This window comes from Balaenoptera physalus (assembly GCF_965194825.1).
Source record: "Balaenoptera physalus genome assembly, chromosome: 1".
Taxonomy (NCBI): domain Eukaryota; kingdom Metazoa; phylum Chordata; class Mammalia; order Artiodactyla; family Balaenopteridae; genus Balaenoptera; species Balaenoptera physalus.
In genome coordinates, this window is record NC_138882.1 from 5,692,933 (window position 1) to 5,706,077 (window position 13,145).

A 13,145-nucleotide genomic window follows, 5' to 3' on the forward strand; every position below is an offset into this window, starting at 1 on the left:
TGTGATCAGGCTGGATATTAAATTACAATAATTAATTATTTTGCAAGCTATTTTGACAGATGTAGTGAAAATTACAATTTTAGGGGTGTGACGTCAGCAAGATGGTAGAGCAGGAGACCTCAGCCTCCATCCCCTCCCCCCACAAATATAAACAATTAGACAGCTGTTCACAAACAAAAACTGCTCTCTGGGAGAGCTCTGGAGCCCACTTAAGAAACTTCAGCGACACAGTGGAACAAGAAACTTGAGAATAACCACAGTGGAGAAGGAAGAACAGCTTCATTTTGACTGTATCATCCCATCCCCCAGGCCAGCATTGCTCGGTACCCAGAATGACCTCTACAGCTAGAAGGAGTTCCCCTTGTAGGGAAAGAATAGTGGGATGAGTGACCAGATTCACCAGTCTTTTAGGGCACCACACAAAGGTCCCGCCTCAGTTTCTCCCACCCAGAGACCGGCAAAGCCAAGATGTATAGAGATAGCTAGGTACGAGGAAGAAAAGCTGGCCACCCAGCCCATGTGGCAAGAGCAACTGCAGTTCCCTGTGACCTGCTCTGCAGGTGACCCCCAGCTGGTTCGGAACCCCTGCAGATTTTACTGGCTTTCACCCCACGGATATTTGTGTTTGCTGACACCAGCCACCTGAGTCCCTTCTGTTTTGCCAACTAGTCTCCCAGCCTCCCCTACTGGAGCCTGGGAATCGCACCGGCAGCCAGCCCAGGCCTCTACAGCTATGCAAGTGCAAGACACCAGTCTAGACCCTCGTGGCTGACCCCCACTGCTGTGCGAGCGCTCAGGGCTAGCTCCTCCAGCTGTGCACTTGCATGCCACCGGTCTGATGCTTGTCACCGGCCTCCACTGCTCTGCGCATGCCTGAGGGAAGACCATGCGGTCGTGGGAGAGCGTGCTGACAGTCAGGGACCCCTGCTGTTGTGCGCCTGGATCAGATCCTGTATTCTGTCGCTGGCCGCAACCACTATGCTGACCTGCAGCTGGTCCCTCCAGCTCTGTGCCTGCATGCCTCTGGTGTGATCCTCATTATTAGCCTTCACTGCCCTGTGCTCATAGCATAACCGCTGAGAGCATACCACTGGCGCTGGCAGTACTGCTGCTCAGCCTGGTTTCTAGCCACTGGACCTGGAGGCACTACTGAGGACGCGCACAGCCCTTGGCAGCCTCAGGGGATCCCCTGCAGTACCTGCTAAGGACCATGTGATTGTAGGTGCCGTCCACCCCAATGGCCTGAGCTGATGAGCCACCACGTGCCCCTGCACCACTAGGCATAGAGTCACAGCACACTCCAGCATGCCTCCACCTGCACGTGAAAGTCTTCCCTCATAGAAGTCGGTCTATAACATCTGGAAGTAATGGCTCCTTCTTCAGTGCACAGACACCTGTGCAAGGCTACAGGGATCGCAAAGACTCAGGGAAACATGACTCCGCCAAAGGAGTACAGTAAGCTTCTAGCAACTGGCTGCAAAGAAATGGAGTTCCAGGAATTGCCTGACAAAGAATTCAAAATAATTGTTCTAGTAATACTTAGATAGCTATAAGAGAACACAGAAAAACAATTTAATTATATCAGGAAAACAATACAATAACAAAATGAGAAGTGCAGCAGAGATAGAAAACAAAAAAGAACCGGACAGATTTTGGAGCTGAAGAATACAATGACTGAACTGAAGAATTTAATAGAGAGCTTCAACAGCAGACGAGACCAAGCAGGAGAATCTGTGAGCTTGAAGACAGATCATTTGAAATTAACCACTCAGAGGAGCAAAATGAAAAAGAAATGAAAAAGAATCATGAAAGCCTATGGGTCTTATGACACCATTAAGGCAACCAGCCATGTAGCATTGGAGTTCCAGAAGGAGAAGAGAGGGAGAAAGGGGTAGGAAACATATTTAAAGCAGTAATGGCTAAGAACTTTCCTGACCTGGGAAGAGATTTGGACCTCCAGTTCATGAGGTTAATAGGTCACCCAAAAATTTAAATCCAAGGTGATCTTCTCCAAGACACATTATAATAAAATGGTCTAAGATCAAAGACAAAGAATTTTAAAAACAGAAAGAGAGAAAGATTTCTCTCATGAAAGGACTATCAGCAGAGTTTTCAGCGGAGACCTCGCAGTCTAGGAGAGAACGGAATGATATATTCAAAGTGCTGAAAGAGACCACCACCCAAGAATGCAGTTGACCCCCTGAATGACGTGGGGGTTAGAGGGACTGACCCCCCACACCACGCAGTAGAAAACTTGCGTATAGCTTTACAGTCGGCTCCCCTCATCTGCCGTTCCACAGATTGTGTAGTACTGTAGTATGTATTTATTGAAGAACATCCATGCATAAGTGGCTCTGCACAGTTCAAACTTCTGTTGTTCAAGGGTCAACTGTACTCTACCCAGCAAAGTCATCCTTCAGAAATAAAGGTGAGATAAAGACTTTCCCAAGCAAATGAAGGCTGAGGTGGTTCATCAGCACTATACCTGCCTTACGAGAAATGTTGAAAGGACTTCTTCAACCTGAAATGAAAGGATGCTAACTATGAAAACGTACGAAAAGAAACAACACACTGGTAAAGGCAAATATGTAGTCAAATTCAGAATGCTCTGATGCTGTAATGTGGTGGTGTGTTAACCACTTAACTCTAATATAAAGGTTGAAGGACAAAAGTATTAAAATTAATAGTTATAGCAACAGTTTGTTAGATACACAATATAAAAAGATGTAAAGTGTGACATCAAAAACATAAAATGTGTGTAGGAGGAATAAAAGGGTAGAGTTTTTGTATGTGATCAAAGTTAAGTTGTGATGAGGTTAAAATAACTGCTGTGTCTCTAAGATTTTTCAAGTAAGCCTCAGGGTAACCACAAAACAAAAATCTATAGTAGATACACACAAGATAAAGAGAAGGGAATCAAAGTATACCATTATGGAAAATGATGAATTCACAAAGGAAGACAGCAAGAAAGGAACTACAAAACAGAAAACATTGAGCAAGTATTTGCTTGATTATTTAGGTGTTCTGATGTAGTATACATATATACTTACGATGATTATAGTCTCTTGATGAATTGACCCCTTTATTATTATATAATGACCTTGTCTTGTTACAGTTTTTGACTTAGTCTATTTTGCCCAATATAGTGATCTCTCTCTCTATATATATACATATAAATGTAAATCTGCTCTCTTTTGGTTTTCATTTGTTTGCATGGAATAACTTTTTCCACTGGTTCACTTTGAGCCTGTGTGTGTCTTTGAGTGGAAGTGAGTATCTTGTAGGCAGCATATAGTTGGGTCTTATTTTCTTGTCTATTCAGTCACTTTATGCCTTTTAATTACTTCAGATGTAAACAGACTCAATTCTCCAATAGACTGAATTCTCCAATGAAAAGGCATACAGTGACTGAATTGATAAGAAAATAAGACCCAACTATATGCTGCCTACAAATACCCTGTTAGGTCAAAGGGACCTAACAGGCATATACAGAACATTCCATCTAACAGCAGCAGAATATACATTCTTCTCAAGCACACATGGAACATTATCCAGAATAGACCATATGTTAGGTTACAAAATAAGTCTCAGTAAATTTTAAAAGATTGAAAGTACCTTTTCCAACCACAGTGGTATGAAGCTATAAATCAGTAACAAGAGGAAAACTGGAAAATTCACAAATAAGTGGAAATCAAACAACACACTCCTGAACAACCAATGGGTTGGAGATTAAATCAAAAGGGAAATAAAAAAATATATTGAAACAAATGAAAATGGAAATATACCAAAACTGATGGGATGCAGCAAAAGTGCTAAGAGAGAAGTTTATGGCAATAAATATCTACATTAAGAAAAAAGAAAGATCCCGAACAACCTAACTTTACACCTCAAGGAACTAGAAAAAGAACAAACTAAGCCCAAAGTTAGCAGAAGGAAAGAGATGACAAAGATTAGTGCTAGTGCTAGAGCAGAAATATGTTAAATAGAGAATAGAAAAACAATAGAAAAGATAAAACAGATAATAATCTTATCTTTTGAAAAGATAAACAAAATTGACAAATCAGATTTATCAAGAGGAAAGGAGAGAAAGCACTCATAAAATTATAAATGAAAAAGGAGACTTGACAACTGATACCACAGAAATACAAGGATAATAAGACACTACTAGGAACAACTATATGCCTACAAATTTGACAACCTAGAAAAACAAGAAATGTATATATTTAACCATTCAAAAAAATATAACCTACCATGTCTGAATCATGAAGAAATAGAAAATCTGAACAGGCCAATAATAAGTAAGGAGATTGAATTAGTAATCAAAAACCTCCCAACAAAGAAAACCTAAGACCAGATGGCTTCATGGGTAAATTCTACCAAATATTTGAAGGAGAAGTTAGTGCCAGTTTTTATTATACTCTTCCAAGAAATTGAAGAGCAGGGAACACTCCCAAACTAATTTTATAAGACCAATATTACCTTGATAGTAAGCCAGATGAGGATACTAAAAAAAAGAAACCTACAAGTGCCAATAACCCTAATGAATATAGGTGCAAAAAATCTCAACAGAATACTAGCAAACCAAATTCAACAACACATTAAGAGGATCATACACTATGATCAAGTAAGATTTATTCATGGATACACAGGTGGTTCAACATACACAAATTAATAAATATGATACATCATATTAAAAGAATGAAAGATACAATTTTTATGGTCATCTCAGTAGATCAGAAAAAGCATTGGATAAAGTTCAGTATCCTTTCGTGCAAACTCTCAACAAATTGGATATAGAAGGAATGTACCTCAACATAATAAAAGCCACACGACAGTCCTACAACTGGTATCATGCACAACAGTGAAAGGTTGAAAGCATCCCCTCAAAGATCAGGAAGAAGACAAGAGAGCCTGCTCTTATTCAGCATAGTGCTAGAAGTCCTACCCAGAGCAGTTGGGCAAGGAAAAGAAAGTCATCTTAATGACTTAAGGAAAGAAAGAAGTAAAAATGTTTGCTGATGACATGATCTTGTATATAGAAAATCCTAAATACTCCACCAAAAAACTGTTATAACTAATAAATTCAGTAAAGTTTCAGGATACAAAATCAACATACAAAAATAAGTTACAATTCTGTACCATAACAATTACCTGAAAAATAAATAAATAATCTTATTTACGATAGCATCAAAAACAATAAAATACTTAGGAATACATTTAACCAAGGAAATGAAAGATTCATGCAGTGAAAACTATAAGACCAGTGATGAAAGAAATTGAAGAAGACACAAATAAATGGGAAGATATCCCATGGTCGTGGATTGGAAGAATTAATATTGTTAAAATGTCCATACTAACCAGAGTCATCTGTATATTCAATATAATATTCATCAAAATTCCAATGGCCTGGTGGCGCAGTGGTTGAGAATCTGCCTGCCAGTGCAGGGGACACGGGTTCGAGCCCTGGTCTGGGAAGATCCCACATGCTGCGGAGCAGCTGGGCCCGTGAGCCACAATTACTGAGCCTGCGCGTCTGGAGCCTGTGCTCCGCAACAAGAGAGGCCGCAATAGTGAGAGGCCCACGCACCGCGATGAAGAGTGGCCCCCGCTCGCCGCAACTAGAGAAAGCCCTCACACAGAAGCGAAGACCCAACACAGCCATAAATAAATAAAAATAAAAATAAAATATTAAAAAAAAAAAAACTGTGTGGTACTGGCAGAAAAACAGACACAGAGACCAATGGAACAGAATCCAGAGCTCAGAAGTAAACCCCACATGTATGACTGAGCAATATTTGGCAAGGGAGCCAAGAATACTCAATGTGGAAAGGATAGTCTCTTCAATAAATAGTGTTGGGAAAACTGGATATCCACATGCAAATGAATGAAATTGGACCTCTCTTACAGAAGTCACAAAAATTAACTTGAAATGGATGAAGGACTTCAACATAAAATGTGAAAGTATAAAAATCCTAGAAGAAAACATAAATGGTAAGTTCCTTGATATCACTGTTGGCAATTATTTTTTGGACATGATACCAAAAGCACAAGCAACAAAAGCAAAAATAAGTGGGACTATATCAAACTAAAAAGCTCTGCACAGCAAAAGAAAATGAAAAGGCAGCCTATAGGATGGGAGAAAATATTTGCAAACCATATATCTGATAAGGGGTTAATACCCAAAATATAAAGAACTCATACAATAGCAACAAACCAAATAATCCAGTTAAAAAATTGGCAGAGGGCTTAAAGAGACATTTTCCCAAAGAAAAGATAACAGCCACCAACAGCTACATGAAAAGGTTCTCAACGTCACTAATTATCATGGAAATGCAAATCAAACCATAATGAGATATTATCTCACACCTGTCAAAATGGCTATTATAAAGACAAGATAACAAATGCTGGCCAGGATGTGGAGGAGAGGAAACCCTGGTTCATTATTGGTGGAAATGTAAATTGGTGCAGCCACTGCGGAAGACAGTATGGAGGTTCCTCAAAAAATTAAAAATAGAGCCACCATGTGACCCAGCAATCCCACTTCTGGATATTTATCCAGTGAAGATGAAATCACTATCTTGAAGAGATATCTGCACTCCCGTGTTCATTGCAGTATTATTCTCAGTAGTCAAGATATGCAAACAACCTAAATGTCCATCAGTGAATGAATGGTTAAAGAGAATGTGGTGTATATGTAGCACGGAGTGTTATTCCACCCTAGAAAGAAGGAAGGCTACCTTGCCATTTGCAACAGCATAGGTGGACCTTGAGGACATATGCTCCATGAAGTAAGTCAGAGAAAGACAAGTACTATATGATCTCACTCATATGTGAAATCTAAAAACATTGGACTCAAAGAATCGGAGTAGGATGGTGGTTGCCAGGGGCTGAGGGGTGGCAGGAGATGTTGGTTCAAGGGTACAAACTTTCAGTTGTAAGATGAGTAGGCCCCAGGGATCTAATGTCCAGCATGGTGACTATAGTTCACAAATACTATATTGTGTATTTGAAAGTTGCTTTGAGAGTAGGGCTTTAATGTTCCCACCATACCAATGATAATGAAAACAACAAGTTAGTAACTATGTGTGGTAAAGGATGTGTTAATTAACCTTATTGTGGTAAAGATTTCACAATCTGTAGGTTTATCAAATCATCTCGTACACCTTAAGCTGACAGAGTGTTATATGTCAAATATAATTCAGTAAAGCTGGAAAAATTGTAATTTTAACTGTAGTTATCTAATTCCATGGTTTTCTGGTTTTTTTTTTTCCCCACATAATATATATGTGGAAAATGAGATTTATATGGTAAGCTTGGGTAAACAGATAAGACTGTTCTTTCAGATAATTCCAGAGAGAGCGGGGAGGAGTGGAAGGCAGGGAAGAGAGGAGGGAAACTGATTTTATGCTTTTCAGTACCTACCTCTGATCACAGACAGAAAGCATTATTATGTATAGGTATAAGACCGGAACTTCGGCTGCCTAACTTCATAATTACAAATGTTCCATTTATTTATTTTACTTTATTTTTCAGTCCTACAGTCTTCAGATATAGGCAGTAGATTTTCTACTGAAAATACACTGTTTTAAAGTGCATTAGCATGACTTGGTATAACATTTAGTACTAATGGATTTTACAGAAAAAAATAAAACCACTTCTCTTTTTTAGCTTTAGATCAGCAGTTCACATCCGTAACCACTCTTTTGTTGAGGCTCTCTTTCCATCACACATGACTGACAGAAACCTCAGCCCTGGCTGCATCTAGCAGTTCTCTCCTGCACCTTGGCCCTTGGACGATGGTGGGGAGATACCACATTGTTGCCCTTGAGCACTAGGCTGGACACGCACCAAACTGAGTGCTCAGCAGTGCCTGAAACAGTTGTTTCACACCTCCTCGAGCCCCCCAACAACTTCCCTCCTAGGAGGGAGCTTTGCTCCTACTATACACACAAAATACTCAGGAAGTTTTGCACAAAACTCTTAACTTTGTACCCCAGATTCTAAAATCTCCTTGGATTCATATCACCTCTCCTCTTTTCTCGTTCCTATAACAATGGGAAAATATTCTTCAGTTTCTATCCAAGGCTCATCTCATTGTCTTCATCAGGATGCCCTCTTCTTGCCTCCTCAGGGGTGTACGTCTCTTCTTCTCTGGCTCTCCGCTGCCTCACTAGCTCCCATGATCACCTACACATGTTCAGGTCTGCGCCAGTATAAAGGAAACAGAAATGACAAACAGACTTGTCTGGCTTCACCTCTTTCCTCCTATCTTTACTTTCTTCTCCCTTGTACCGTCTCTTAAATACGTTGCCCACATACACGGTGCCTCTCTTTCCTCGTACTCCATGATCTTCATTGGCCTTCTGCTTCCCATCCTGCCACGGGAGCTCATTTTACTGTGTGTGGCTTATGCTTTACACACACTTACCGTTTTTTGAGCCATCACCTTGCTTAATGTTCTGCCACATTTGTTTGAGAATCTTTTGGATACACTCTCTTCCCTTGACTTTCATAAACACACGCTCTTAACTGTATTCTCCACATGCTTCTGGTGTTCCTTCTCCCTTGGTTTAGTGGCTTCCTCTGATACCTTGGGTACATCTTCAGCTCTGTAGTCTGTCCCCTGTCTCTCCAGCTTCATCCCGTGACATTCTCTCTCTCCTACTCTGCATTCTAGATATAGTACTTCTTTTTTTATTTCAGTTTCCAAATGTTTTCTGCTTTCTTTTAATCTCTAAGACTTAGTGCATATTGTTTCTCCATTCCGGAATGTTCTCCTCTGCCCACTTTATAGCCCAAATCATCCTTTGCTTGTCTAACTAGTGGCTTTCTAAATTAGATTGGCTTTCCTTGCGCTGTCCGGTAGTATCCTGTCCTTTTAGTATAACACTCATTAAATTTTACTGAGCTATAGGTTTAGATGCCGTCCTTTTCTATGCATTGTAGAGACCTATTTTGTTTAGTTCACCATTATATCTCCGTAGGTGGAAGATTTTCTTTAATGATTCCTGCTCATTTATAGTCAAGAGGCATCACCATTCTTTTGTTAGGAACATTTTTTGAAATTATTAAGCCAGTGAATTTTCAAGTTGAGTTCAAGCGTTCCTGCAGGATACCTTGTTTGCACAAAAACTAGGTAGCTTTGTGACATTTTTTTCCATGTATGCTATAGGGCTTTGGAGGGCAGGGACTTTTCCTGTTTCTTTAGCGTTGCATAGATTTTTGAATAAAATAAATTGAACTTAAGTGGGACAGAGAAATGTATTGATTTTGGAAATTATTTAAAATAGCTGCTCCTTAGATCTCAACTAAGAAAGTTCTAGCCTCTGACATTAACTAGCCTTATAATTAAGACATGCTTCCAGGGACTTCCCTGGTGGCGCAGTGGTTAGGAATCCGCCTGCCAGTGCAAGGGATATGGGTTCGAGCCCTGGTCTGGGAAGATCCCACATGCCACAGAGCAATGAAGCCCTTGCGCCACAACTACTGAGCCTGCACTCTAGAGCCCGCGAACCACAACTACTGAGCCCACGTGCCACAACTACTGAAGCCCGCACGCCTAGAGCCTGTGCTCCGCAACAGGAGAGGCCACTGCAATGAGAAGCCCGCGCACCACAACAAAGAGTAGCCCCCGCTCACCGCAACTAGAGAAAGCCCGCGCGCAGCAACGAAGACCCAACGCAGCCAAAAATAAATAAATAAATAAGTTTATTAAAAAAAAAAAAGAATATGCTCCTCATTGTGTTGGCTTCAGTTTCCTCATTTGTAAAATTGTGATTCTACAATGTAGGTGAATAAGCACTGAAGCTATAATCAAGCAAAACACTAATACTATATATTCTGCCTTTTCAAAAGTATATAGTTTCTGAACTGTGGTTTTACAAATGCATAATTTTAAATTTATTCATCTATGAATTCCACAGAATTAAGTAAATATTATTCATTTGTGTAAATTAAAGTTTTTCCTGCATTAAAAAAGTAGTGTAGTTGAATCACAGTAATATTTTAAGTTATTTTAATTTTTGTTTTTAGTTACAGGCCAGAAAATGTGAAAGGTCTGGTTGCAAAGGAAAATAAAATATTACTAAATTTATCTCACTTTACATTAAAAAAAAAAGCCTCAGTCAGGAATTTGGAATACTTGTGATGGTGATGCCCAAATAATACATTAAATACTCTCCTTCCAAATTTACTGATTTAATAAAAATTTGTATATTTTTCTCACTACACTGTAACATTCTTTTATTAAAATAAGAGATTAACTATATTTATGTAAAAATCAAGTTACGTGTTCTTCCTTTCACGTTTATTTGGTTTCCGGATTGTTGGTGGCAAAGTCTCTCTCTAAGATGTGGCGTCTCCTCTGAGTTACACGTAGACACTGGACAGAAGAGAAACACGGTGTGCCCCAGTCACCACGGGCAGCAGTGACTCCTACCAGCAGTTCCCATCCTTTCACCCATAAAATCAGCAGAAAATCGACCTAGCTTTGCCAGCTCAGATCTCGCATCTGGAAAGTAATCCCCAGGGAACAGAAAATTCCGTCGTTGTGCATAAATTTGAAAATTGGATTATTACCATTTTTTTTCAGAGCTCTTTTGTTTCTTCCTCTGCAGTCCTTGTGAAGAGTTGCTGCCAACATGTGTCAGATAAGGGGTAAACCTAACCACACAGGCAGTAACTAAGTTAATCCATTTCAGATACGGATGCACATGATGATAATACATTTTTGGGTGCTGAAGTGTAACACGCATTTAATGAAAAGAAAAGAAATAGGGTATTTTCCACTGTGTGACTAAACCGATATTTGCTGTTTTCATGTATTCACTTGTTCATCCTCTGTGAAGGTACAGACAAAAACTGCATAGTGTAAGGGATGAAGGAAAGTGAGGGAGGAAAACATAATTAGGTAAATGCTGCAAACAGCAGGGCAAACTGTTAGGGCTATCCAGCAAGACAAATGTCCTGGTTTTAAGGTATAAGTGTAAGGAATCTGTCACATTTTCTCAAATGGTAACTGTAAAATTGAGGTTGTTTAAAAGGGATATTTAAAATATTCACATTGAAACTCTCTAACTCCATTATTTATAAGAAGGGACTATTCCACATTTCTGCATGATGACTTGTTTATAGGGCCATTAGTTATTGTATTAATTTATCAAGATAACTTTTGTTTAATATTTCATGAAGAATCCATCATACACTTTTGTTTTATGAGATGCAAATCTTAATAACTACCGTTTTGGTAAAACTGCCACATAAACACACACACACATATATGTACATACATGGGCACATATATGTTTTCCAACATAATTTCTACAGGACATTAACGTTTCAGTATTTTTAGGTGATCTATACATGTCACAGTCATTTTAGAAATGTACATATTTTGTTTTACATGAAGGCATAATCATTTAATATTAGCTCCATAAATTAGTAATGCATTATCCTTATGTAAGATGTTTTAAATGATTTTTATGTTAATTTATGTAGAAACTTTTTATTCCTTAGTAAAAAGGTTAATTGTAGAAAGTATGCTTCCTTTTTTTTTTTAAGTTAAAATATTTGAAAAAAAATTTTTTTGAGCTTAATAAGTAATACAGCAAGAGAAGCCAGCTCATGCTCAAAATGTTGCTAGGTAATTACTGAGTTTTGGAATTAAATACTTGAAATTATGCATCCTTGGACTGTATTTTTTAAAAAGCAATATGGTATAGTGGAAATAATGGGATTGAGCCGTAATTTTTTACTGACTGGGTACGTAAAGTGGTATTTTTGATATTTTGATCCTGTCTTGTCGGTTGTGCTTGTTACTTATATTGGGCTTTCAAAGGCTTTCGGAAGTAATATTATCCTTTGTACAGTATCCTTTTAAAGCACATTTGCAGTATTCAGAAGTATGTTATTGACAGAATTAAAAAATACATATGCAACCAAAATATTTTTTAGTGTTAATTAAAAAGACTTCTTTTTATTATGCTAAGTAGAAGAGAAATATTGTGAAGAAATAACGAAAATGAAAACCAGTGCAAATATTTATAAAACAACATTGATTTTTATATGTGAATAACTGGATATAATATATTAGAAGAATATCTCTGAAATACCCCAGGAAATGTCAATTGTATTTTAAAAAATTTTTTTTATTATTTATTTATTTTTGTCAATTGTATTGTAAACAAGCTTGATGCCTTATGCCTACCAACTTATCTGTTGTTTTTTGGTTTTTTTTTTTAACTTTTGGGTTTATTTATTTATTTATGGCTGTGTTGGGTCTTCGTTTCTGTGTGAGAGCTTTCTCTAGTTGCGGCAAGTGGGGGCCACTCTTCATCGCGGTGCGCGGGCCTCTCACTGTCGCGGCCTCTCTTGTTGCGGAGCACAGGCTCCAGATGCACAGGCTCAGTAGTTGTGGCTCACGGGCCCAGTTGCTCCGCGGCATGTGGGATCTTCCCAGACCAGGGCTCGAACCCGTGTCCCCTGAATTGGCAGGCAGATTCTCAACCACTGCGCCACCAGGGAAGCCTTATCTATTGTTTTTAAAGCTGATTTATGGAGTTGCAAATATGGGACTTCCAAAGTGAACCTTGATATAAAACAAACATTATTACTGTGTTTATACACTTTTATTGAGGATTTTATTTTCTTTTTCATTTTTTAAATTGAAGTATAGTCGAAGTACAATAAATGTAAGTTACAGGTGTACAGCATAGTGATTCACAATTTTTAATGGTTATATTCCATTTACAGTTACTACAAAATTCTGGCCATATTCCACGTGTTGTACGATACATCCTTGTAGCTTATTTATTTTGTACATAATAGTTTGTACCTCTTAATCCCCTACCCCTATTTTGCCCCTCCCCTTCCTTCTCCCCACTGGTAACTAATTTGTTCTCTACATCTGTGAGTCTGTTTATTTTTTGTTATATTCACTAGTTTATTTTTTTAGATTCCACATATAAGTGATATCATACAGTACTTGTCTTTCTCTGACGTATTTCGCTTAGCATAATACCCTCCAAGTCCATCCATGTTGTTGCAAATAACAAAATTTCATTCCTTTTTTATGGCTGAGTAGTATTCCATTGTGTGTGTGTGTGTGTGTGTGTGTGTGTGTGTGTGTGTGTGTGTGTTTGTATGTG

At 38.7% G+C, this 13,145-nt stretch overlaps 1 protein-coding gene across 6 annotated transcripts in view; it reads left to right on the plus strand.

The window, feature by feature from the left end:
• The window catches only part of DENND1B (DENN domain containing 1B), a gene marked incomplete at its 3' end in the record, with an annotated part of 254,700 nt that overhangs the window by 53,426 nt on the left and 188,129 nt on the right, over positions 1–13,145 (plus strand). The window lies entirely within an intron of this gene.